Source organism: Gossypium hirsutum, chromosome D13 (genome assembly GCF_007990345.1).
Source record: "Gossypium hirsutum isolate 1008001.06 chromosome D13, Gossypium_hirsutum_v2.1, whole genome shotgun sequence".
NCBI lineage: Eukaryota > Viridiplantae > Streptophyta > Magnoliopsida > Malvales > Malvaceae > Gossypium > Gossypium hirsutum.
In genome coordinates this window covers 40,099,598-40,125,247 of record NC_053449.1, presented here as the reverse complement: position 1 = coordinate 40,125,247, position 25,650 = coordinate 40,099,598, and the positions used below count along the sequence as shown (strand labels likewise).

General features: G+C 32.8%; 1 long non-coding RNA gene across 4 annotated transcripts; it reads left to right on the top strand.

Annotated features, from left to right (window-relative positions):
- The first annotated feature begins 11,614 nt into the window (after positions 1 to 11,614).
- Positions 11,615 to 14,689, top strand: LOC107918503 (uncharacterized). Of its 4 annotated transcripts, XR_001690127.2 has the most exons (4): positions 11,615 to 11,860; positions 13,294 to 13,355; positions 14,215 to 14,298; positions 14,417 to 14,689. It is a non-coding gene; the product is annotated as an uncharacterized lncRNA (long non-coding RNA). The 4 variants fall into 4 exon arrangements; XR_001690126.2 differs by having other exon boundaries at positions 14,271 to 14,689; XR_001690125.2 differs by having other exon boundaries at positions 14,215 to 14,689.
- The last annotated feature ends 10,961 nt before the right edge of the window (positions 14,690 to 25,650 follow it).

The following is a 25,650-nucleotide window of genomic DNA, read 5'->3' as shown; positions in this document are numbered from 1 at the left end:
GGTCGAGAAAATATTTTTTTAAAAAAATTCATGAGATCCTTTTGCATTCATTATTTTCTTGCTTAATTGATCTTTGCATTATACATTACATGAGTTGAATGATTTTACCCTTTTAAGTGGGAGTGAGAAACTATTCCTTCGTGAGGTTTTCACCTCCGTATAGGATAGTGGATCGCTTTCAGAATACATCGGTACATATGCCTTCGTGAGATTATCATCTCCGTATAGTCATAGGGAAAATGTGTTCCCATGAACCGAACTTGATCTATATGAGCCTATAATGGGTGAAGATCGAGGAATCTGCTGGTTCGGGTACCTTTTCCCTAGAAACCGAACCTCATATAATGAACCTTAAGAACTTGCCCTAGGTAGAGCTATGTCAAACCCCTAGTGGTCACCCGAATAGGTTTTCTATTTATTCTTGCTTTAGCTTTGTACTAACCTGTTTTCTTTTTGGTTGCGATTGCATTGCATTTTCATCATTAAAAAAGAGGTGTTAATTCACGTTCAGTTGCTAAATAGAGAGCTTGTCATAAGAAAATGAGTTTCTTGATAAAGTGGATGATAATATGGTTGTCCGAATATGGTCCAAGAAAACGTGATAAGAGAAGGATGATAGTTTAATGGAGGACTACACGACTATGGCTCCGTTGCCCAAGGATTCAAGATAACAAAGATTATTCGAGAGCCACTGAACTTTCTTAAAGAGAAGCCAACGAGCATCACAAGGATGAGTAAGCAATGAGTTGCAGCCCGGATCAAGCAAAGAGGAGATGGAAGAGACGTCCCTTTTGAAGAGTTCGTGAGATTTATCTTAACGCTCGAATAAAGAAGATGATTGAATGTCTTCGCTTATGAGGGCAAGGCCGTATAAATATCCATTTTATGTAAAGAGATTTTTTTTCTAGAAAAGTTTTCTAAATGTAATTAAATCAGAATCAATGTCTCTTCAGGCATTCATTTCATGCATCTACATTACATGACATCATATGCATTGAAAGAGTCTAATTGAGTAAATTTATTTCAGTTAATCTGGAAACCAACCAACCCACCAAACACCGCTACGGTAATCGATCAAAAACTAAGGACATGGACCAAAGGATGGAAAGGCTAGAGCAGTTCCAAAAGGAGATGCAGGATCAGCTTCAACAAAAAATGAATGAACAACTTGAGAAAATTCAGCAAAAAATGATGGACAAAATTATGGAATCTCAAGGGAGTATGATGGCTCAATTAACTCAGTTGTTGACCAGAGGAACTGATAAAGGAAAGGGCTCTGTGCTCAATGTTGAAGAAGGAGACAGTGAGGGACCTGTTTATCCCCCAGGCTTTACCCCTCAGCTTGTTGAGGTATATCCACGCAAATCTTCTGGCACCATCAAGCCTTAGCAGTTTCAGACCGGTGCTGTAACACCAATGAATTTTCAAGCTGGATCAGACTCTAACCCAGGAGACAACCTTGTTAATCCTGCTATCCCTGACTTTGACGAAACAGCTGAAAAGGAGAAAATGAATGATGAATTGCCAAAACAGCTAGAAGAAAAGTATAAATGGCTCGAAGAAAAGTTTAAGGTGATGGAGATCACTGAAAACTATCGTGGGATCGACGCTAAAGAATTGAGTTTAGTTCCGGATTTAGTACTCCATTACAAATTCAAAATGCCCGAGTTTGAGAAGTACAATGGAACTTGTAGCCCCGAAGCAATTATTACCATGTTTTGTAGGCGGATGATTGGGTATGTTAATAATCACCAACTACTGATACATTGTTTCCAGGATAGCCTCATAGGGGCAGCATCCAAGTGTTACAATCAATTGAGCCGTACCAAGATTAATTCATGGGGAGATTTAGCACAGGCATTCGTAAAGCAGTACAATGATGTAATTGACATGGTACCTGATAGAATTACCCTTCAAAATATGGAAAAGAAGCAGAATGAAAGTTTTAGGCAATATGTACAAAGGTGGAGGGAAGTCGCCATTCAAGTTCAGCCACCGCTATTGGAAAGAGAAACAACAATGCTCTTTGTCGATACACTGAAGGCTCTATTCATCACGCATATGTTAGGAAGTACTACAAAAAGCTTTTCTGACATAGTTATGAATGGCGAAATGATTGAGAATGCTATAAGGAACGGGAAAATTGATGCAGAAGAGAGTAACAAGAGGTCAGCCTCAAGGAGAAGAGAAAATAAGGTGAACAACACAGGTTACTCTAAATCAGTTACTGTAAGTCATCCAATAAAGGGGGTTGCTAGTCAACAAGGTTCATTGAGACAAGAATATAGAGTGAAACCAGGTACTGAGAAGCTCCAGTTCACGCTAATCCCAAAGTCGTATAAGGAGCTGTACCAAAGTTTATTCGATGCACACATTGTTTTCCCTTCCTACTTAAAACCCCCACAACCTCTGTATCCCAAGTGGTATGATGCGAACGCACAATGTTGCTACCATACAGGAATTACGGGGCACTCAATAGAGAATTGCATTACCTTCAAAAAGCTAGTTGAAAAATTCATCAACATGAGTATTGTCAAGTTGGATGGCTCATTTAATGCAGAAAATTCGCTACCCAATCATGATTGACAATGGGGTGAATGCAATATATGAAGAGATGTTGGGAAGTGTTCACATCAATGACACATAGGAAGACACAAATGAAAGGGGGACCTTGTTAGATATCTGCCCTTATAAATCTGGGAGTGTTCTAAGTAATTAAACTGCGGAAGAAATCCCTGTAGTTTTTAGAGCTTATTTAGAGTAATGTTCAGAACATTTTTGTTGTTTTTAGCCTAAAAATGATAGAAATTTCTTTGTGAAATAGGCTCATTTCTGAACATCATTATTCTAATAAAATACATCTTTGCATTCATTTTTTAGCCAATATTTTTTCATTCTTTTTTAATAATTATTCTTTCATTCTTTTGGATTTTCTTCCACATCATTCTTTCATTCATAATTATATTGTACAAATAATTATTCATAAATTCGTACATCTTTTTATATATTCTTTGGTACTTACTATGGGACCCTAGATATCAATGACATGAGTGACGTTGCTACAGACTCCGAATCTCCTTTTGAGCGAGACATGTGTTCAGAAGGATCTTATGTCTTTGAAAATGACATAGATTGTAGCCTATTTCCGGACTTGTTAAGGATGGTAGAATAAGTCGAGAAACGGATCTTACCCTACAAAGAATCATCAGAATACATGACTTCTCCTTATGTGGGGCATGAAGGTTATTTGGTCGATCTCACCAAAAGAGTCTAACGGTCATCGATTCATCTTTGTGGTCGTCAATTACTTTACTAAATGGGTGGAAGCTGCTTCATATGCCAATGTCATAAAGTCGACAGTTAGCAAATTCGTAAAGAATCATATGTCAATATGGAACGCCAAAAGGATCATATCTGACAATGTACTAAATTTGAACAATAGCATAATATCAAAAGTTTGCAATCTGTTCATGATTAATGTCATATCACCCAAAAAAAAGATGGCGCAAAAAAAAACTCTGCTGGGGCAATGCCTTTCTCTTGGGCCCATCGCGGTTTTGCCTATTGAATACAAGATTCTTTCTCTCAGAGTTTTTGGATCCAATTCTGATTGAAGAGGAATGTTCAAAGTTATCCATCATGGTCAAATGCGCTAAAAGCAAATGATGTGAGTTCGCAAAAAAGGTCCGCCCTAGAGAATTCCTTGAAAGGGCCTGTTATTGAAGAAGATCTTCCCATACAAAAAGAACTTCATCCCAAGCTTGGAAGGACCTTATGTGGAAAGCATTATCTAGAAAAGCATCGATTTTGATCAGAAGGGATAACAAAGACATGCCTAATCCTATGAGTTCAGATTCAATCAAAAAATATTTCAAAAAAAAACAAAAAAAAAAGAAAAAAAATGAGAGGCCAAGGTGAAAACCCGTAAAAGGCGCCTTGAGACCAAAGAGGATTTGAGTTGAAAACCCAAAAATGGCGGCTCAAATATTTGATCAGAATGGGGCATAAAGTGATCAGAGTAGTTCAAATTTTGATTAGATTGGGGCATATGATGATCTTGCTATACTTGAATTAACAGAAAAGGGTAGGCGACATCTTGGGGCATCGACGAAGCACTGTAGATCTTCTAAACACATGTCAAACTCAGAATGGTCTTCAGAAAATTTGTACAGAGAAGCTCAAGCTGCGATATATGGGGCACCCAATTTTTATACTATTTATATTGAATTTGTTGTTCTTGGAATACTTCATTCTTTTCCAAGATACACATTTCCAATCAATTTCTTTGTTATCCTTCTTTACTATTTTTGATTATTTATTCCTTTCGAGCTATGCTCAGAACTAACTTTATTCTTATCCATTGTTATGACCTTTTTGCAAGCATGTCGCATTGGAATAATGATTAATGGACTAATAAAACTTTCACAAGGAAAGTTTTGCATATTACTCTAGAAGTTTCTAAATAATACAGGAACCTGAAACAGGACTATTGTTTAGAACGCACCATGTTTGAAGGTTGGAAATCTGAAAAGGAAGAGTCTAAATTAGGACTTTCTCTTTGGATTTTGTTGTCAAAAACATTGATTGAACAAAATGACAAGATGTCGTGTTGATGACAAAAGCTTAAATAAACAAGCAAGCAATGATCACCAGATAATATGAAGAGGTTTCCTCGGAGAAGAAAGCCTTCATTTATGCATGAACCTTTGGTACGATACCCTGGGAATGGTGTGAGGGACCAAAGAGATTTAGATCCTGTATCCTTGAATTGTGATAGGAGAGGATCGAGAAAAAGTCATATATTCCTACCTTTAGGTTATAGTGGGAGAATGATGGTACAAATTTTGCGCCCCAATAGATTGAACTTTGAGGTTTACAGTGGGGGGCAACCTATTTAAATGTTTCTTTAGAAAAGCCAGCCAAACGAGAAGGTGTTGTAGCACATCAGTGTTAAAACCTTAATAAACTTCGAGCAATGACAACCTAAGTAGGATCATTCTCGAAAAAAAATTATGCATTCGTGCAAACACCATTCACACATTTCTAGTTAGGAGTATTTGATTCATTTTATTCCATCCTAATCATTAGGCATAATTAGGTTCATTATACAGGTCCTGTTTCCCAGAGAACAGATCAGTGAAGATAACAGATCTTGCCTTCCTGCACCAACAGCGAAGTAGATCGAAGATACCAGCTTGGCCTCCCTGGATTGCAGCGGAGCAGGTTAAAAATAGAAGATCTTGCCTTCTTGCACCGACAACGAAGCAGATCGATGACCCCAGCCATATCTCCCTAGACAACAATGGAATAGGCTGAAGATTGTGAATCCTATCTCCCTGGTCAGCAGTGGAATAGGTTGAAGATTGTGAATCCTATCTCCCTGGTCAGCAGTGGAATAGGTTGAAGATTAATCATATCTCCGTGAGTAGCAGTGGAGTAGGTTAAAAGTAGCAGATCTTGCCTTCCTGTACTGGCAGTAAAGCAGATCAAAGACATCAGTCATGTCGCCTTGATGTTGTAGTGGAACAGATTAAAGCTGAGGGCAGCGAATCTTATCTCACTGGCATTAAGACTTAGATTAGCTGAAGTGGAGTGGATTAAAACTGTGGGCAGTGAATCCTATCTCTTTTGCATTACAGTGGAACAGATTAAAGCCGCAACGGCGAATCTTACTCTCCTGGCGGTGTAGTGGAACAGATTGAAGCTACGACGGTGAATCTCGTTTCCCCACATTGCAATTAAAAAGATTGAAGCCGCAACGGCGAATCTTACTTCCCTGGCGATGTAGTGGAACAGATTGAAGCTACGACGGCGAATCTTGTTTCCCCAACATTGCAATTTAAAAGACTGAAGATGGCAAATCTTATCTCCCTGAAGTTGCAGTGGAGTAGATAAAGCCAATAATCCTATCTCCCTAAAGTTGCAGTGGAGTGGATTAAAACCAAATATCTTACCTCTCTAAAGTTGTAGTAGAGTAGATCACATCGGGTCTTATCTCCTTGAAGTTGCAATGGAGCAGACTCAACAAAGCAAGTCTTATCCCCCTGAAATTGCAGTGGGGCAGACTGAATAAACAAATCCTAAAGTTATAGTGGAGTGAATTAGAATGATGGATCTTATAGTGGAGCAGATCGCATCAAATTCATCTTTAAGTTGCAGCAGATCAAGTTGAAGCTATAAATCTTATCTCTCTGAAGTTGCAGTGGAGCAGATTAAAAATAGCAAATTTTGTTCTCTTGAGAAACTACAATGTACAAATCCTATCTCCCTGGCATTGCAGTAAATTGAAGCACTAGGAAGGAATGAGGCTACTTGAAGAAGAAGAGTACCAAGGTCCAGCACGACCGGGAAAAATTAGGCATTTTTAAAGTCTTTGCTCCGTCCCTGTTACACGACAACGAGCAAAGAGGGCAGCTGTAATACCCAATTATTGCCCGGTCCAGTAAACACCAAAAACGAATAAAAACAACAAAAAAATAAATAAAATAAAGGTCCAAATGTCTATTACATTGACCCAATTTAAAAGCCCAAAATTACATACCCAAATCCCCACTAAACAGAGACCCAATACAACCCTGGCCCAAAACCGAAACAAAATCAAAAACCCTAGCAAGCTCCAGCCATCGTGCTGCAACAGTAGCCCAGGCGCGCCTCTTCCCCGCGCGTGCTACACCACCGCATATCTCCAAGCTAGCCATGAACCTGTAATGCAACAGACAAGGAAACAAGCAGCGAAAAGAAAGGGACTAATAGCAAAATGGAAGCAAAGAATTAATTTCCTTTTATACCTATTTTTTCTATTTTGATTCGGGTATAAAAGCCATTGAAATATTGTAAAAAAGGGGGGGATTCAGTGAAAAGAAATACGAAAATAGAGAGAGAGAAATACTGAGAATACAAAAGAAATTTTTTGAAGGTGAATCGCGTCTATTTTTTTTATTTTTTTTATTTTTTTTATTATTTTATTTTGTAACAAGAATAAAAGGAGATAAGGGAGACTTACTCGGTCTTATCGCATTCTGCTCCATTTTCCGTCACGATCGGAGGCTAGGACGGCGATTGAAGCCATGGGGAGTTCTTGAAAACGGCAGCGCTGAAAGGTTAATAAAACCCTAAGGAAGTAGTTTCTGCTTCAGGGAAAGGGAAACAAAATATTTTCCCTAATTTTTTTTAAAACTTAAAACAGAAGCGAAACGGTGCCGTTTTGAAGGGGCCAAATCCGCGAGTCGACCCGACCCGCAAGCAAGGTCCGCGCATTCTGGCCCTAAATAGGGAATTTGTGCATTTGGTCCCCCGTTTTTTCTATTTGATTTTAATGCAGTTATTTCATGTACTTTCAATTTAGCCATTTTTTTTCTTTTTGTTTTAATTTGGTCCATAGACCATGTGCATGCGCCCACTGGAACGGTGCCGTTTGACCAGCGTAGGAATATTTCCCTTTTTGTCCTCATCCTTTCTCGCTCATTGTGATTCAGTTTTTTATTTTTAATTTTGACCCTAAAATTTTATTTAGTTTTGATCTAGTCCCCATTTGTTATTAAGTTATTATTATTATTATTATTATTATTATTATTATTACTACTACTACTATATATATACATACGCATATTTTTTACAATAATATATATACATACATTTGTTTAAAAAACTTTTATAAACACATGCACCTATTATATATATATATTTTTTATTATTCTATTTGCATAACTTTTATACATATATATACATTTACATTTTATATACATATATATATACATATACATACTTTTTATTTTTATTTTATTTCCTAACTTTTATATACATATATATACACTTTTATATTTAGGTTTCAATTTTTTTTTTACTTTGATAAATATGTATATACGTATGTTTTCTTATATTATTCTTCATAACTTTTTTTATATATATATTTTAAATTAATTAATTTCAATATATGTAATTATTATTATTTTTATATATATGTAATTATTTTTTTATAATCTATATATATATATATAATTATTTTTTTTATATATGTACATGTATATATTTATATATTTTTTCTAATGAATATTTTTTATATTTATATATATATACATATATATCTATGTTTTTTTATTTTCGAAAATGTTTAAATACATACTTATATTTTTAACGCATATTTTATAATTTATATATATTTATATATTTTTCTTTATTGTATTATGTTTTTTGTTTATATAAATTTTATAATCCAAAATTTTATATGTAAATCATATGTATGTCTTTTATTCTTCATAATTTCAATGTATATATTATATATCTTCTATTCTTTATTTATTTTGTTTGCTTTCTTCATTCGTTATTTAATTGTGTTTACATTTATATTTTCTTATTTTGCTCATTCATTTGATACTTTTCATGTCATTGATTATTGTTTTTTTTTCCTTATGAATATTAATTTCATTTATTTGTTTGTTTATATTATTTCTATGTCATTGTTGTATTTATTATTGTTATTTACATTTAATGAAGCATTATATCGTTTTACTCAAATTCGTAAAAAATGGAAAACTTCGAAAACAAAGGCAATACTCGAATTTAGACTCTTCGAAAAGATTGAGCCCTAACGTATTGGGTTCCAATTTTCTTCGTTGAATTTAATTATCGAGAATGTTTTTAAAACAAACAAAATAAAAAGCTTGTCGTCGGAAATTCAATATGTTGTGTTCTAATGCATTGGATGTGACGTGTTGATTTCTCGAGATAAAGATTTTTTTTTCTTTCTAAAAATTAATAAAGGAAATATTTAATTTTTAGGATTTTGAGAAATTGTGCCCTAATGTATTGGGCCGCGATTTCTTCTTAAATCTTAAACAATTGAATATTCTTTTAAATTTTATTACATAAGTTGCTTGGGCAAACTCATTTTTGAAGAAATAAAATATAGTGTCCTAACGCATTGGGTGTGACATTTTCTTCTCCAAAATGAAAGAGTCTTAATAAACAACTTAATTTAACTAAGGATTGTAATTTTCAAACTCTCGACATCAGGACACTAATTAATCAATTTAGTACCAATTTTTGGGCGTTACGAGAGTGCTAATCCTTCCTCGTACGTAACTGACTCCCGAACCCATTTTTCTAAAACTCGTAGACCAAGGTCACTTTTAGGTGATCCAATCACACCTTAATAAAAGATTGGTGGCGACTCCAATTTTCATCGACAACTAATTTTTGTTTCTCAAAATAAAAGTTGGTTTCGACAAAACCCAGCCACTATAGCTAAGTAGCTAACCGAGTGCTTTATTCTTCACAGTTCTTCATTGTTGTCCTTTATTGCTAATAATCGTTTTTATCTAAAACAGAAATAGATCAAAATAATTAGTAGATAAGAAAATGAAACCAATATTTAAATGATTTTTCAAATAAAATTAGGAATTAGAACTTTGATTTAATTTTCCTCTCTTACTCTTTCCAACAATCGATGGAACTTTATAGATTAAGAAAAAGAAACGGAAGAGAGGAAAAGAAAATTTGAGAGAAAGAAAAAAGAAAGCAAAAAGAGGGCAAAAAAATTGGAAGAAAGGAAAATGAAAGGAACAGAGAGGAGAAAATGTTCACCTAAAGGACGTTGCGATGAAGATGGGGAGTGTTATGGCCAGAGTCGAAAGAAGTAAAAGAGTGACTGTCTGGCTACGTGAGAGCTTTTTGGAGGTGAGAAAGTGCGTGAGGGTAAAGTGGGGAGAATTTTTATGGTGATGGCCTCATTAAGCATCGAATCAATAGTCGGTAGTGAGGAAACGGAATAGAAATCAAACCATTTCACTGCATACACCCGTAATGGAATAAGACCGTAATAGGGCATTCCATTGAACCAAATTGTTGTTTATGGTTATGCCATTATATTGAACCAAACATGGCCTAAGTTTGCCATTTGGTGAATGGATGCACGCTGATCTCACTGAGCTAGGCCAATTTGTGACAAATTCGATCAGGTAGGACAGTTTTTTGGAACACTATGCTAGTGTTTATGGAAGCGACGTAACATCGCAGTTTTCAATTCGAGCTCCGATGTTAGGGGATGTATATTCAAGCAAGCACGCAGACTTGGTGCTGGAAATGGTAGCTCAATTTTGGAGCTTTGTGCTACTGAACAATGACTGGTGCTGAAGGAACCTCAAGTCATTGCTTGGTCCAAGTCGAGTGCAAACTGGGTAAAGATGAATACAGATGGTGCTCAAAGTTTGCATTCAGATAGTGCGGCAGCCGGGGGTGTTGTTCGAGATCACCAGGGTCATTAGCTAGCTAGGTTTATGCGTAATATAGTTTTGTGCTCAATCCTTGAAGCAGAGGTGTGGGGGTGCATGATGGGTTGGTACATGCATGGGAGATGGGGGCTTGGAGAGTTACCCTTGAACTAAACAGCAAAGCTGTCATACAGGTATTGGGGGGATCACCGGCAAACAAAACCAGGATGAGCAATTGTTCGGGCAGTGTTACAGCTGCTACGACGACAATGGGAGGTGAAGGTGCAACATGTTTACCAAAAGGGAAATCGATGCTTTGGCTGCACAGGCTCTCCACCAGTTGATTGGATATTGGGGGTTGTAGCAACCGCCGACTGAGGTGTTGTTTGTTGTACATGAGGATTTGGATGGCATAAGGAGGTAACGTATGGTTATTGTGTAGCTATTGTTTCTTCTCATTTTCACAAACAAGAAAATATTATATTTAAGTTTTTAACATATTTTAAGTATGATAAATTTTATAAATAATTTATATTAATTAATTAAAAGATATTTAAAATTTATATTGCATGTATCATTATATTAAATTATTTAAATATTATATAATTTAAATAATTTTTAACTTTTCTATATCATGTTTAAAGATTACATATTAACCTTCAAAAAATAATTTTTTGTAATAATGAAAAATACTAAAAATTTCAACTTTATTATTTCCCAGCACTTTCTTACCACACTTTTCACGCATAATTAACACTTACTGGTATGGGTTGATTTTCATAACTCTTTTTATGTGTTATAGACAAAAAAGAAAAAAAAAACGTATCCAAATGATCTTTGTCGGAATGTCTGTCTTTCAATTGTACTCTGTTACTACCAAAACAGAAACAGTCCACACTAGAATGTCTTCCGTTGAATTTCTTTTTACTTATGAAAATTAACTAGACATGGATCATATGCACCCCTAGCTTTTTTTTTCTTAGAAAAATGTATACATAGATTATAGTATCTCGCCTAAAACTCCAACTTTAAATTTTACTAGAATTTGGTAAAAAAATTTTAATAGGATTTATTTTTTATATAATTTTAATTATATTATAATATTTATTAAAATTTCAAATGTATTTATTAAAATAATTATAATAGCTGAACTTATTTTTTATTAATTAAAAAAATATTTAAAACACTTTTTTTAAAATCACTAAACCTTTTATAAAAGCAAATCACCAATGGTTGTGTTTAAATTATTTTAGAATCAAATTATGGTTATGGTCATGGACAGAGCTACTTGTTTGGTTGGATGGAATAACCTATGCATTCCAACTCTATTCAATGGGCCCACTTTAACTATTGCTTGGTTTAAAGTAATAGCCTATTAAGGGCTGAATGGAATCAACCTCTGGACAACTTGTAATAGCAATTCAGGGGTTGGGGGTCTGAATTGCTATTCAAAACCACCCGTAATAAACATTTTTCCTTTTTTGGACCAAAATAGCCTGCCTCTCTTCTTCATCGTTTTCACTTCTTCTCAGATTTCTTCTTCATCCCCAAAGTGAACCCTAGAAAATTAGCTCCTTAATCGACGACAAATCAAGCATCCTTTCGCCATCTTCATCTTCATCTTCCTTCTCACTGAACCAAATTTATTTACAGTAAGTGCCTTTGATTCCTTTTTTTTCTCTGATTTTTTTAGTTAAAGTTCTTTCATTTCTTTCAACTTTTCTTTTCCCCTTTCGTATTTGGATATAAACTAGCAAAGCAAATTGTAAAACCAGAAAAGCAAATTACAGAGCGTCCATTCGACAGATGATTCGGTGATAAGCAGCAATTCATTAGTTTGGTTCACTGAATCATCCATTCGACAGAATTTCATTCATCTCCCATTCACCTCCTCCCGTAATAGTCATTCCCCACTTGATCATTTATAGAGCCTCCACCGAATAAGAAAAAAAAACATAACCTCCCATCAAATAAGAGTAGCATTACAGTATGGAGCTGTGCAAAAAATGAGTTTTCGAAAAAAAATTGGTCGATTGGTTGATTCGATTATTTTAGGGCAATTTAGGGTTAGAAAGCTATTCTTGTTTTTTTTCGAATTGTTGGGCATTTCTGTTTATTGTAAGGGATTTTAGGTTGCTTGTCTCAATAGTAAGATTTCAATTTCAGGTTGGAATTTGTTGTTTGTGGTAAATGGGTTGATGGGGTTTTGGATTTTGAGCTTTGAATCAGTTACAGAGTTTTTGAGCAAGAAAGAGAAAAAGAAAACAGAGGCGGGGGAGATGAGGAAATCGTTTTACTAGTAAATATGCCATTGCTTTACTTTTTTTTTCAATTTTGATTCTGAAATGTCGGGCTAGTTACAGTGTAAGTTGAACAAAGCATTTCAGTTGAGAAAACCATTGAAGTTAAATTGAAGAGATTTAGCTACTGCATCGGGTTCTAGATAAAGTTTTACCAGCATCATTATTTTGACCTTGAATTGCTTCGTGACAGTGCTTATGAATTCCATAACAAGTTTGTTACCTCGAGACTTCATGCACTACTTTTAGAATTTACAAATTGTCATTTTGGATCTTTATTGTATTCATTTTGATCAACTTCTACTACCTGTAATTTGATCATGATATCCAAGACTTGTGAAAATACTTCAGTTTTTACTAAATAATATATAAGTTTTGTTGAGTTGAGTTGAGTTTCTTCTTCTCTATACAGTTATGATCCTCATTAAGAGTATCATGATAGCCTGGATTTAGGTTGGCTGGTTCATTGTACTGTGTAACCAGTCACATACTTGTTCCTTAGATCCCAATATTTCTCTATGTATTTTTATGTTATTGTACATTTTTGTAGTTAAATTATCAGTTGAAAATGACAATCTTTTTCCAAAGGTTTTCATCTATTTTGATTGATTCAAAAGTTGCAGATTTTATCTGGCATTTACATGGTTGCTAAGGACATTTTCATGTTTTCCATTCATTTTGCCTTTAGTTTTTTGTTAAGTTTATTTTTATTTGGATTTTTTAGTTGGAACCATTATGCGTTAAATGTGTATCCTCTTGAAATAATGGAATGGTTTGTGTTTTAGCTAAAGAAGTGGTTGAAGGTAGCAACAAGAAAGGGAAAAATATCACTCAAGGGTGTGCTAAGGTAGCAACAAGACAATATATACATATTAAACTACATTTACAATTCGGATTTTATCTTTTTACTTTAAACAAGAACATTTTGGTTATATTTAATTTTTGATATGTTTCATTTAAAACTATTTTAATCTTTTAATATATTTTTAAACTATTTTTATTTTCTATATCTTTAATTTATTTTATATTTAATTTTGGTCTTCAAACAATGTTTTATATTACTTATATTGTTTGATTAAAAATTATAATTAGTATTACAAAAATTCTCTCAACAAACGAAACAAAAAAAGAAAGAACATAAAATGCTACAAACAAATCATGTTATGGTAAGAATGTAATGTATATGGAGTTTTAGATTTTATTTAAATACAAATAATAATCGAATATTTTAAAATAAATAATTTTTAAGATATTTAACACACTATATACCTATAATTGAATTGAGTTAATACAAAATAAAAGAAATTAAGACCTTATTTTCTTTTCTCATAAAAACTATTAAATTTATATTATTTTTTTCCTTTTACTAATTTTAACTATTCAAACAAAATAATATATATTTTTCTATTCACAATTATTAATTCAAATAAAACATTAGTTAATTACAATGTGAGGATGAATACAAACTTTTTAGAAGGTAAATTAAAGATCGAATATTTTAAAAATTTTCATATAATATATGTATATTTCTGTAGAACTGGAAACTATGTTATTTGGATGTGGATGTGTTAAATGAGTTTTTTTTTCTTTTTTGGGTGATTGATAAAGAAATGAATTTCAAGTTTTTTACTTGCAAAGATAGTTGCAAATTCTATTTTGTGCTTTGTAAAGATTCTTAATATGTATTGTTCATTTTTCTTTGATAGTGTGTTATTGCTTCCTCTTCTTCTTTGACTTGTTTGATTGTTTCCTCCACCTACAGTTGAGCGTCTTGTATTCACTGAATCACTGTAAGTTCTTTGGTAATTAAATTCTTTTATTTTATTTTACTGTTATTGAAATTAGTATTAGAGAAATGTGACTCTTTTACTACGATTTGAAGATATGTAACACTTTAATATCTTGCAGTAATGGCTCATCTGCCTTTAATAGTACAAAGTGTGAGGCGTAAAAGAATTGGTATTGCATTGACAATATGGTTGCAAATGTGTACAATTGCGAGTTGGTTCTTACTTACATTGGGTGTCATCCATAGCCTACATACTTATAGACCAAGGATTAGATCATATATTTTAGATTTTTATGCAAAATGAGATTATGTGAAAAGACTTGTATATGCTAGTGACGAGACCTGTATTGAACAAGTTAGGATGAATAGAATTGTCTTTTTTAAGCTGTCGACACCGATTTTTGTAAGTTTTTAAAAAAACGGGAATCGACTTTTAAAAATAGAAATGGGAGTCGCCACCGATCTTTTATTAAGGTGTGACCGGGTCACCATTAAAATAAATTTTAGGTCTGCGAATTTTGAGAAAACAGGTCCGGGAGTCGGTTACGCACGAGGAAGGGTTAGCACCCTCGTAACGCCCAAAATTGGTACCGAATTGATTGTTTAATGTCTTAATGTCGAAATTTTGAAAAGATTTTAAAATACGATCCTTTTCTTTTGGATAAAATGAATTAGACGATGAGATTCACTTATTTCAATGAAATAAATCGTCACACTCAGTAAGTTAGGGTGCTACATTTTAAATCTTTGGAATTAAATGTGTACCCCTTTTTTGAGAAAATCATGTATTCGAAGGAGGATATTTGATTATTTAAGTCGATCAGGAAATCCAAACCCAATAAGTTAGGGATCGATTTTCCCGAAATTCTTAAACATCAAACATTGCCTTTACTCTAAAATTGAGATAACAAAATGTCGTATCCAGTAAGTTAGAATTCAACATTTTGAAATCTTAAGAATTTTATTGTAGAAACCATGAGGTTTTTTTTTATTACCTAAGAGATGCTTAATTATCCGAATTCATCAGAAAAATTGAAGACCAGTAAGTTAAGACGCAATTCTCTCGTGAATTATGAATGTCGAGTATTATAACATCTAAAAGGGATTTTGATACTTAAACCATGTTAAACGCATGATTTAATGAAAGAAACTCGACGGAATGATATACAATATTCAGCAATCATTTGTAAACAAATTGCAATCTAATGATCTACGAATAATTAACAAATGCAAACAATCAATACAATGCACCCAAGAACAATTCTCACATCATATATATTATGTTAACACTTAAAAACTAAAGAATTTAAAGTTCATAAAAACACTAAATAAATTAATGTGCATGAAAAATGTATGAATTTAAAATGATTTAAGATGTACGTATAAGAGAAATTATAATTCGAATAAATTGAAAATAAATATTATATGTAAGAATTAGAAATAAATCACAATTATGGTTAAAAAGGAATTGTCAAATGGAATAATAATACCCGAATAAATAAAAAAGATCATAATTTAAAAACATATATTTGTTAATTTAAATAAATAATATTTATAAAAAAGGGAATGACATATGATATATAAAATAAAAAAATGAGATACACCAAGGAGTTTTTTTTTTTCATTATGTATGTTTTAAGTATAAGTGGGAAATACAATAATAAAATCAATAATATACATTCGTATGCAAAATAAACCCATTTGATATAAATTATATATACATATGTGTTTAAGATAGTATTATAAACGCAAAAGTATATGGATAAACATTTAAAAAAATATTATGAAATGTATAAATAATAATTTACACCAAATATATGCTAATATATTAGACTAGAAAAATAAAATAATAATGTGTAATGAAATAAAATAATGTATGTGCGTATATATGTGAAAATAAGCAACTATGTATGTTAAAATAATATTAATAATAATAACAATAGTAAAAACAACAAATAAAATGATTTTTAGCAATAATAATAAACAGAGGACGAAATTGTCAAAAAAGCCATAATGTAGGGTAAAAATCTAAAATAAATAAATAAGGGGTCCAAATCGAGGAACGCGCATAACATGGGGGACCAAAAGGGGAATATTCCCCACCCTCCAAAACGCGGAGTTGCAAGCTGGACCAAAATAAAAATCGCAGGAAAATAGGCGGCCCAATTTAAAAGAACGATAGAGACTAGATTGAACCCAAACGAAAAAGTGGAGGACCTGACGCGCAAATAGTCCTCCCTACCAAAACACGCGGGTTACAGGGAAAATACGGCGCAGTTTTGGAGCCACTGATCAGACTCCAAACGGCGTCGTTTCATAAATCAGATAAGGGCCTAAAATAAAACCCTAATCTGATAGCCTCCATGCCATTTTTTAAACAAAAAAGAAAAAAAGAAAAAATAAAAGAAACATAAAAGAAAACAGAGAGCCAAATGCTCTCTCCTCTGCGCCACTCCAACAACAGGCCGCTCGAGAGCCCCCTCGCCTTCTCCTGTTCAACTCCGATTAGCCCGGAGGAGAAGAAGGCTTCATCGGCGCCGTTAACAGGTAATTTCCCACCCCCTTTTTAGATCTATCCTTATATATATAGCTGATGAAAAAGGAAAAGGAAAGAAAGATGAATCGGAAAAAGAACCGAATGGAAAAGAGAAGGAGAAAATACCTTCTTTTCAATTTTTCTCTATTGATTTCATGTTTTTTTTATACAATATCCGTGTATGTGTGTGTGTGTATCCGTCCCCTTACAGATTCTAAAAAATGGCTTTTTATAGCCGAATCGAGAATAAAAATTAAGAAATACATCATTTTTTCTCCTATTTTTCTGCTATTCTGCTTTTTCTTTTTGCATTCTGCTTTGTTTTCGTTGTTCGTTTTGCTGCTGTTTTCTGTGCGTTTTGCGTTCGTTGTGTGCAGGGGGCTGCTTGTGCTCTTTGCATGTTGATTTTCTGCAGGCGTACGGAGGCCGTACAATGACATGCGGAGGTGCGCGTGCGAGGAGGGGCTGATTGCGGCGCAAGGGCGGAAGGCTACTGCTAGGGTTTCTGATTTTGCTTGGTATTGGGCCGTCGGGCTAGGGATAGCCAATGGGCTGGTATTGGGTATTTGGAACTTGGGTTTGAGCCATGTTTGGCCTAGAATTTTTGTAATTTAGACTGCTATTTTATTGGACTCTTTTTTGGTGTTAATTTGGTTTTATTTTACTAACGGGCCGGGCAAAAATGGGCTCTTACATAAACTATGTGAGATGTTACAAACTTTAGGGGGATTGAAGTCGTCAAGGAACATATTAAAAATTTTCTTTTTATAAAATTTCATGTTTCAATACTGTTAGTTGTCTAGAATCTATTTTAGTCATATTTACAACATTTTATCTTTGTAATTTATAATTAATTCATATTATTTCTATATAATTTAAACTTTCAACTCTTTTATCATATTCATCAATATTTCATTAGTTCATGTCTTTATTTTCACCAAAATCTAACATGATAAGAAAATTTCATAAGAGTAATTACTTCTTTTTGACAAAAGCATCACTTATTTACTTCTCTTTCTTCCTTTCACACCTTTTATCACTTCCTTTCACTTTCCTTTCAACTTTTTTCACTTTCAACTTCTAATATCTTGCTTTCAAGATGATAAAAAAAAACACTCCCTAAAGTCTTTACTTCACTTTTTTTTTTGGTAGCTATGAAATTTCCCAAGGTTTTAGGGTGAAATAGTGGAATTTAATGACAAAGGATTAAAATGAATAAAATGCAAAATTTCTTTCTTTCTTTCTTTTTCTCTTACACGGCGATGGCATGGAATATGAAGATATTTCTTCATGTTTTCATATTAAATATCTATTATAATATATTTAAAATATTAATAAAAATCTTAACTTTCATGATTTTAATCCAATAGCCATTATTTCTTCACTATTTTCATCAATATCTAAGGGTCACTATTTTTCCAACAACTTCATGAATAAATATAATATCTTTGATCCAATGACCTATACTAATTCCATCTCCATCAAGTAAATCCAAGGACTCCAATTAAATACTCATATCCAAGGGTATTTTGGTAATTTTTTCAAAAATATTCTTTTGGAATATAACTATTTTTCCCTTGATACTTTTAATATTTACAAGTTCACCATTCACACTATTGGAAAAATTGCAAATTTGGTCCAACTTTTTCATATATTCCATTTAACCCCTTAACTTTTGAATATTTACAATTCGATCCCTTCACTTTTTACTTATTTACAATTTAGTCAATATCCCAAATTAATATCTCTTAACATATCAGCCTTTTCAACTTTCTCCAATATCCAATTGCCTTCTCTTTTAACACTATTAAATTGCATTTTATTTACTCTAAAAAATTAACACATATTTTCCCAAAATAACACTACTTACGATCAAGGGGCTTTTAGGGATGTTACAAAGGTTGCATTAGATTGGTGCCTATCCCTCAAAGAGAAAATGTCGTAGCACTCTGCCATGTAATAGTCAACCCAACTACAACAACAAAACCAATAGAGCCATCTACTATCTAACAAAGGAAGAGGAAATATAGCTAAGATGGCCAAAAAAGGCCTCACCCATTGACTGGAAGCATGCTTGAGTAAGTAAATAGACCTCTTAATCTTGCAAAGTAAATACTCATCAACACTTGAGATGAACCATTAGGTTGTTTCATAGAAACCTCTTCCTTTAAATCCCCATTGAGGAATGTCATTTTCATATCCATTTGATGCAAATCTAAGTCAAAATGGGTAACTAATGCCATGATAATACGAAAGGAATCCTTTTTGAAAAAAAAGAAAACGTTTCCTTATAATCACTCACTTCTTTTTGAGTGAATCATTTAGCAACAAGCCTAGCCTTATATCTCCCAATGTTGCTTGATGAATCCCTCTTGATTTTAAATATCCATTTACATCAAATGGTTTTCTTTCTTTGAGACAACTCAACAAGATTCCAAACTTGATTACCCTACATGGATTACATCTCATCATTCATAACATCATACCACAATTTAGATTTACTACTTTCCATAGCTTGTGAAAATGTATCCTATCATTTTTAACATAAATTTCACAATTAGAATTGTGTAGGTAAACCATAACTAGTAGGAATTGCTAGTTTTTTCACTCTAGAAGATATTTTCAAACCAACATCAATGATCTCTTATAGAGATTGTTGCACTAATGGTTGTTACTCTTGCGAAAGTTTAACTAATTGTTGTTCATTATGATACTCTAAAGTAATCTCAACAAGACGTGTGTTTTGAACAATCAATTCCTTAATGTTTATCCTATTAGGAAAAACAAACAATTGTTGATGTAGAAGCATTATCATTAATCTTATAGACCAATTTCTCCCACTTTGGTCTCTAGTGGAATCACTCTAGCTAACCAAGCCATTCTCAAGAAATTCAGCATTTCTTGATTCCACAATCCTACTAGAATGGTTGGGATAATAAAATTTGTATCCTTTGAATTTTCCATATATCCAATGAAATACAAACTTATGTCCTAGGATCTATTTTTTTCTCTTCTAAATTATAAGCTCTTACTTCATATGGATAACCTATACATGTAAATGTCTTAAACTCGATTTTCAACTTTTCTATATCCTAAATGGTGTTTTGAGAACCACCATAGTCAGAACTCATTTTAATATATACATTGATGTTTTAAAAGCTTCAAACTACAGGTAATGGGATAACTTAATGTTATTAAGCATACTCTTTATCATATACATTAGCTTTCTATTTATTTGTTCAACAACACCGTTCTATAATGGTATGCCAAGCAATGTGTATTGAACCACAATACTTTTCTTTTCAAGAAAGGAAGGAAATTGTCTCATGCTTCTCCTGTACTAGTGTACCTACCAAAATATTTACCACCTCTATCCGATCTCACAATCTTAATTTGTTTTATGTATTGTTTCTCTACTTTTACTTTGTATATCTAAAAAACATTTAATGTCTCACTTTAATAAGGAAGCACGTAGGGACACATTTATCGTGAATGATCACCAATAAAGTTAATAAGATACTTCTAATCATTGACATCCATATTGGGGAAACAAATGTTCATTTGTATAATTTATAAAATTTTATAACTCCTTCCAGCATCTTTCTTATTCTTGTTAGTATGTTTTTCCATAATGCAATCGGCACAAGTATTAAAATCAGTAAAGTAAAGGATTTCAAGGACCCATTCATTTACCAAACATTTGATTCCCTCAATGGAGATGTGTCCTAATCTTTTATGCCAAAAAATATGAGAGTTTTAATCCATAATGACATTTTTATTACGAACACCAGTATGTAAAGTTATTAAACTTTATAGAATATCATCAGTTAAAAGACTTTTGAACAAACCATCAAGCATTGCACCATAACCAACAATAATATTATCCTTTATTAAATTAAAAGAATCATCTAGAAAGTTGAAAGTATACCCAAATGGTACAAGTCTTGAAATTGAGATTAAATTTCTTGAAAAATAGGAATATAAAACGTCCATTCTAAATTTAAAATAAAACTAGCACTTAATAATAATTGATATGTTTCAATGCCTTCCACATCTTATCTCCTAAATAAATGTTGCACTCAATTCCCATTGGTTTCTTTAGATTGAGAAAACCTTGCATAATGTTTGAAACATGGATTGTAGAACCATAATTAATCCACCAATCGTTATGTGAAACTACAACCATATTGGATCCATAACACACAAAAGATAAGAGAGTACTCTTCTTTTCTAGCTAGGCCTTGTTGGATCTGATGCTCCGAGTATAATATATTTGTTTGTATACTTGTAATCATTTCGAATAGATTGATTAATAAAAAAAATTCAAGGATTACATTAATAAACTTTATATAATTATTCTTATGTGGTTTTTGCATTCAAATCAAAATAGAAACAAATATTAGCTTATTGGTTGTCTAATGTTTAAACTAATATTAAACGATATTATATGGTCGGATCGTAATACGAAAAGACAACTTATATTAGTAGATGAACTTCAACATGTCTTTATTCTAATTGGAAATGAGCAAACCAATTGAAAGACTAATATGTCATCTATCAAGTAAAATTAGGGAGATGTTTTTTCTTAGGCATCAGAGTGGATGACTCCCCAAAGATAAAGACAAAGATGTGTCTGACTGGACTGACACTACATTGGGCTGGACCCAAGAACAATAGATCCTGAATCCATTTATAGATTTATTCACTTGTGACGTTCAAAGTGTGACATACCTAATCCTGTGTGGATGATGAACTATGTATGCGTGACTCGTATACTTTAATGTAAGTAAAAACATGAGTTCAAATAGTTAAGGAATCGAAAGCTAGTGCATTGGGTATATGACTTCTGTAGTATGTAATTGGAATGACAGAATGTGCAAGTGTACATGATTGTTGACAACTAATAAAGTAATAAGTATAGAATATCGTCTCCATAGGGACCGTATAAGCAATTCTTTGTGAAATTTTAAAACTTAAACAAATTGGTGGTGAAAAATAATATAGATTAAAATATGATGCAAGCAATTAAGAGTGGATTAACTAACTAATTTAATTAACTAAAAATTACCTAAGAATGCAAAATAAAATAAACACAGAAAATATGAAAGTTTTTAAGAGTAATCACAAGAGCACGCTTGTGTTAGAAAAATCTTTTTTCCTAGCTTAGATTTATTTAAACACTGTTAAAAGATGTTACGGAGATTCTGTGACAAGTTGATCATTTACTAACCTTCATTTAATTGGGTAAAGATGTTAAATTTATTTTAATTACTAAGTTTACCTAGCATATTTCTGTGGTTGATAAATTTATAATTTCATAAACAAAACATTTGACAAGGTTATATAAGGTAATAACAATTTTGATATTATTACAAATTTAATCCCTAATTGATTAAACATACACCATACAGGTATTTTCTCAATTAATTAAAACCTTGTTTAGATTCATTAATTATTCATACATTTCTTCACATTAAACATGTATAAGAAACTTAATCATGATTTTACTAGCATGAGTAAAACGATTGAAAGCACATAACACCTTTTAACAAAATCGAATAAAACAAACTACAAAAATCAAATCATTCTAACACCAACGAATTTAAACGATCATGATTATATTGAAAATCAAGCACTCAGTTGCAATCATGTTTATGAATTGAACAAAAAAAAGATCAAAAAGGAAGAAGAAACTTTAGCCGGTTTTGGAAGATCCTTGAGGCATAAACTGCTTGCTCATTCATTTGTTCTTCTTTCTTGCCATCACAACTAAGCCAAGATGCTCTTAATATAGCCGAATAGGGATGCTCTCAATGCTATGCAAAACACTTTCTCATGAGGGAAGAAATATGGAATGTAAAGGAGAGAAAATAGATAACAAATAGAGAAGAAAGAATGAAGCATGGATGAATGAATTGGATGGTTCTTGAAAGGAAAAGAAGGGTCTTATTAATACTAGACGGGGATGGCTAAAAATAGTATTTAGAAGCCTTAATTCTCTCCCTCAAGTGGCCGACCATGATTAAAGGAAAAAGGGGTTGAATGGTTTGCTAAATTTAGCTTGGTGCATGAAAAGGGAAGGCTTGAAAAGTGGAGGAGTTGGAACGACTTTGTGGAGAAGTCTAGGGACTGTTTTATAAATATTTTTAATCAGCTTTGGATGCTGATTTGGGCAAGTGAATGGACGGTTTGAGCTGCTCTTGGGCTTGTGATTCTTTACTCTTCAATTGGACAATTCAGACCTCTTCTTTTACATTAAGCTGTAAAATTTCATCAACCCTATAATACCCAATTACTGCCCGAGGCCTAAATCAAAGAAGAAACAAATTTAAAATAAAACTAAAATAATAAGTCCAATTAATGTCCATTTACATCTAAAACACATACCCAAATACATAGCCCAAATCATTTTAACCTAAACTAGAGTAACCCAAAAGACCCAACTAAAACCCAAACCCACTAAGCCTAATGCCCATCAGCCAACCCCAGCCCGATGGCCCAAAACACAAAAAACCCTAGCCCATAGAGCAGTGACAGCACCCAGCTCCCAGCGCTGCAACAGCCAAGCCCTTTGCGCATGACGAGCCTCCGTACGCGTACGCCCTTTCCTCCGTACACCAGTACCTACAACAAACACAAGCAAACAACGCAGCAAAGAGAAAATTTTGTATTTTTTATTTTTATTTTTATTTCGCATATTCGACTATAAAATCCGAGAGAAAGCCTTTGTATTTTTTTTACACATACTGAAATACAAAGAGAAAAATTTTTGGAAAGGTGATTTTACTTTTCTCATTCTTGTTTGTTCTATTTTCTTTTTCTTTTTCTTTCTCTGTTTTTGCATCGGTTTTCCTCTATTTTTTGTGAAAAAGTAAATAAAAGGGGAAAAAAGATTAAAGTTCGTACATGGGTTGGCGTCGTCGAACCCCTCGTCCATTCCGTTCGAAGTTGGATGGGTGGGGGGTTTTGTTTTTGAAACGGCGCAAGAGGGGTAGCCTTGGGGACTGATTTCAGATGGTTTGTAAACTAACATAGGGTTTTGATTTTAGGGTTAAAAGTGGCTCTTATATAGTGCATAAAATGGAACTGTTTAGGGCCTGCTTCAGTGGCTCTAAAACGGTGCCGTATTGGCCACTTAATCTCAGCGACTCGCGCGGTGACCCGACCCGGGGAAGGATCCGCGCGCGTTTTACGACCATTGGGCGATTTGCGCAAATGGTCCTCTCTCGTTTGTGCCGGGTTCAAATCGGTTCTTTTTCTTTTTTTAAATTTCGCCCTTTAATTTACTTTTCGTTTTATTTTAGTCCATGCTGCAACACAGCGTTTTGGAGGGTTGGGAATATTTCCAAATTAACCCTCCATGTTATTCGCGCATTGCACATTGGCCTTTATTTTGTTTATTTATGTTATTTCCCGATTAATTTCGTTTTACTTACAATTTAATCCTCTTTTTGTGTTATTTGTTTCTTTTTAATTAGTTTAATATTTTCATTATTATTATTATTATTATTATTATTATTATTATTAGGTCTTTCATTTCACATGTTTTACTTGTTTAAGTCTATATGTATTATTATGTATACTACTTGTTTGATTTTCCTTTCATGTAACATTTTGATAAAATCTATGTATATTATCTTTTTTTTATTCTATTATTGATATTTCAAGATTTCATTTATATTATTTCTTTTAATTTTTTCATATACATATAACTTATTATTTATACATTGATGAGTTTAAATGTTTTATCTTTCACACTTATTTTTATTTTGTTTAGTGTTTCTGTAATTCATTTTCAATTCATTTTGCTCTCTAATATTGGTGTTAGTATTAGCATAATGTGGGATATGAAATTATCACTCCATCATACTTTATTCACTTAAAAAGTTACGTTTAATATCATTCAAGTATCGAGAGCATTTTTATTCAAAAAGTTTTCAAAAATGATGCAATACTCGGCATTTGGGATCTTCGAAAAGATTGAGCCCTAACGTATTGGGTTCCAATTTTCCTCGTTGAATCTAAATAATCGAGGATATGCTTTAAGCAAAACATAAATAAAAAGCTCATTCTCGAGAATTTGATACGTTGTGTCCTAACGCATTGGATATGACATGTTGTTTTCTCGAGATGAGGATTTTTTTTAAAAAAATAATAAATAAAAATAAAGGCAATATTTGGTATTTAGGAATTTTGGGAAATTGAACCCTAACTTACTGGGTTTTGATTTTTCATTTGACCCAAATAACCAGATATCCTTCTCAAAATTCATAGGTTTTAAAAAAGTTAAAAGATAAACTTAATTTTTGAAGATTAAGAATGTTGCGCTCTAACTCACTGGGTATGACATTTTATTTCTTTGAAATAAGAGTGTCTTATCTTTTAATTCAATTTATTCAAAGTTAAAAGGATCGTATTTTAAACTCTTTTCAAAATTTCGACATTAAGACATTAAACAATCAGTTCGATACCAATTTAGGGCTTAACGAGGGTGCTAACCCTTCCTCGTGCGTAACCGACTCCCGAACCTATTTTCTCAAAATTCGTAGACCTAAAATTTTTTTCAAGGTGATCCGATTACACCTCAATAAAAGATCGGTGGCGACTCCCATTTTCGTTTTTAAGTCGACAACTAATTCTTTTTTGTTTTCAAAAAACGGTTTCGACAAACCCAATTTTTAATTGGATCAAATGAATTTTTTAGAGAGTCCAAGAATGATAATTTGGGGCATCCATGGCTGTATAATATTCAACAATCTCTTGTATGAACAATGCTTTGAAACATGCTTCAGCAATTTGATCTTCCCAAGGAGACTC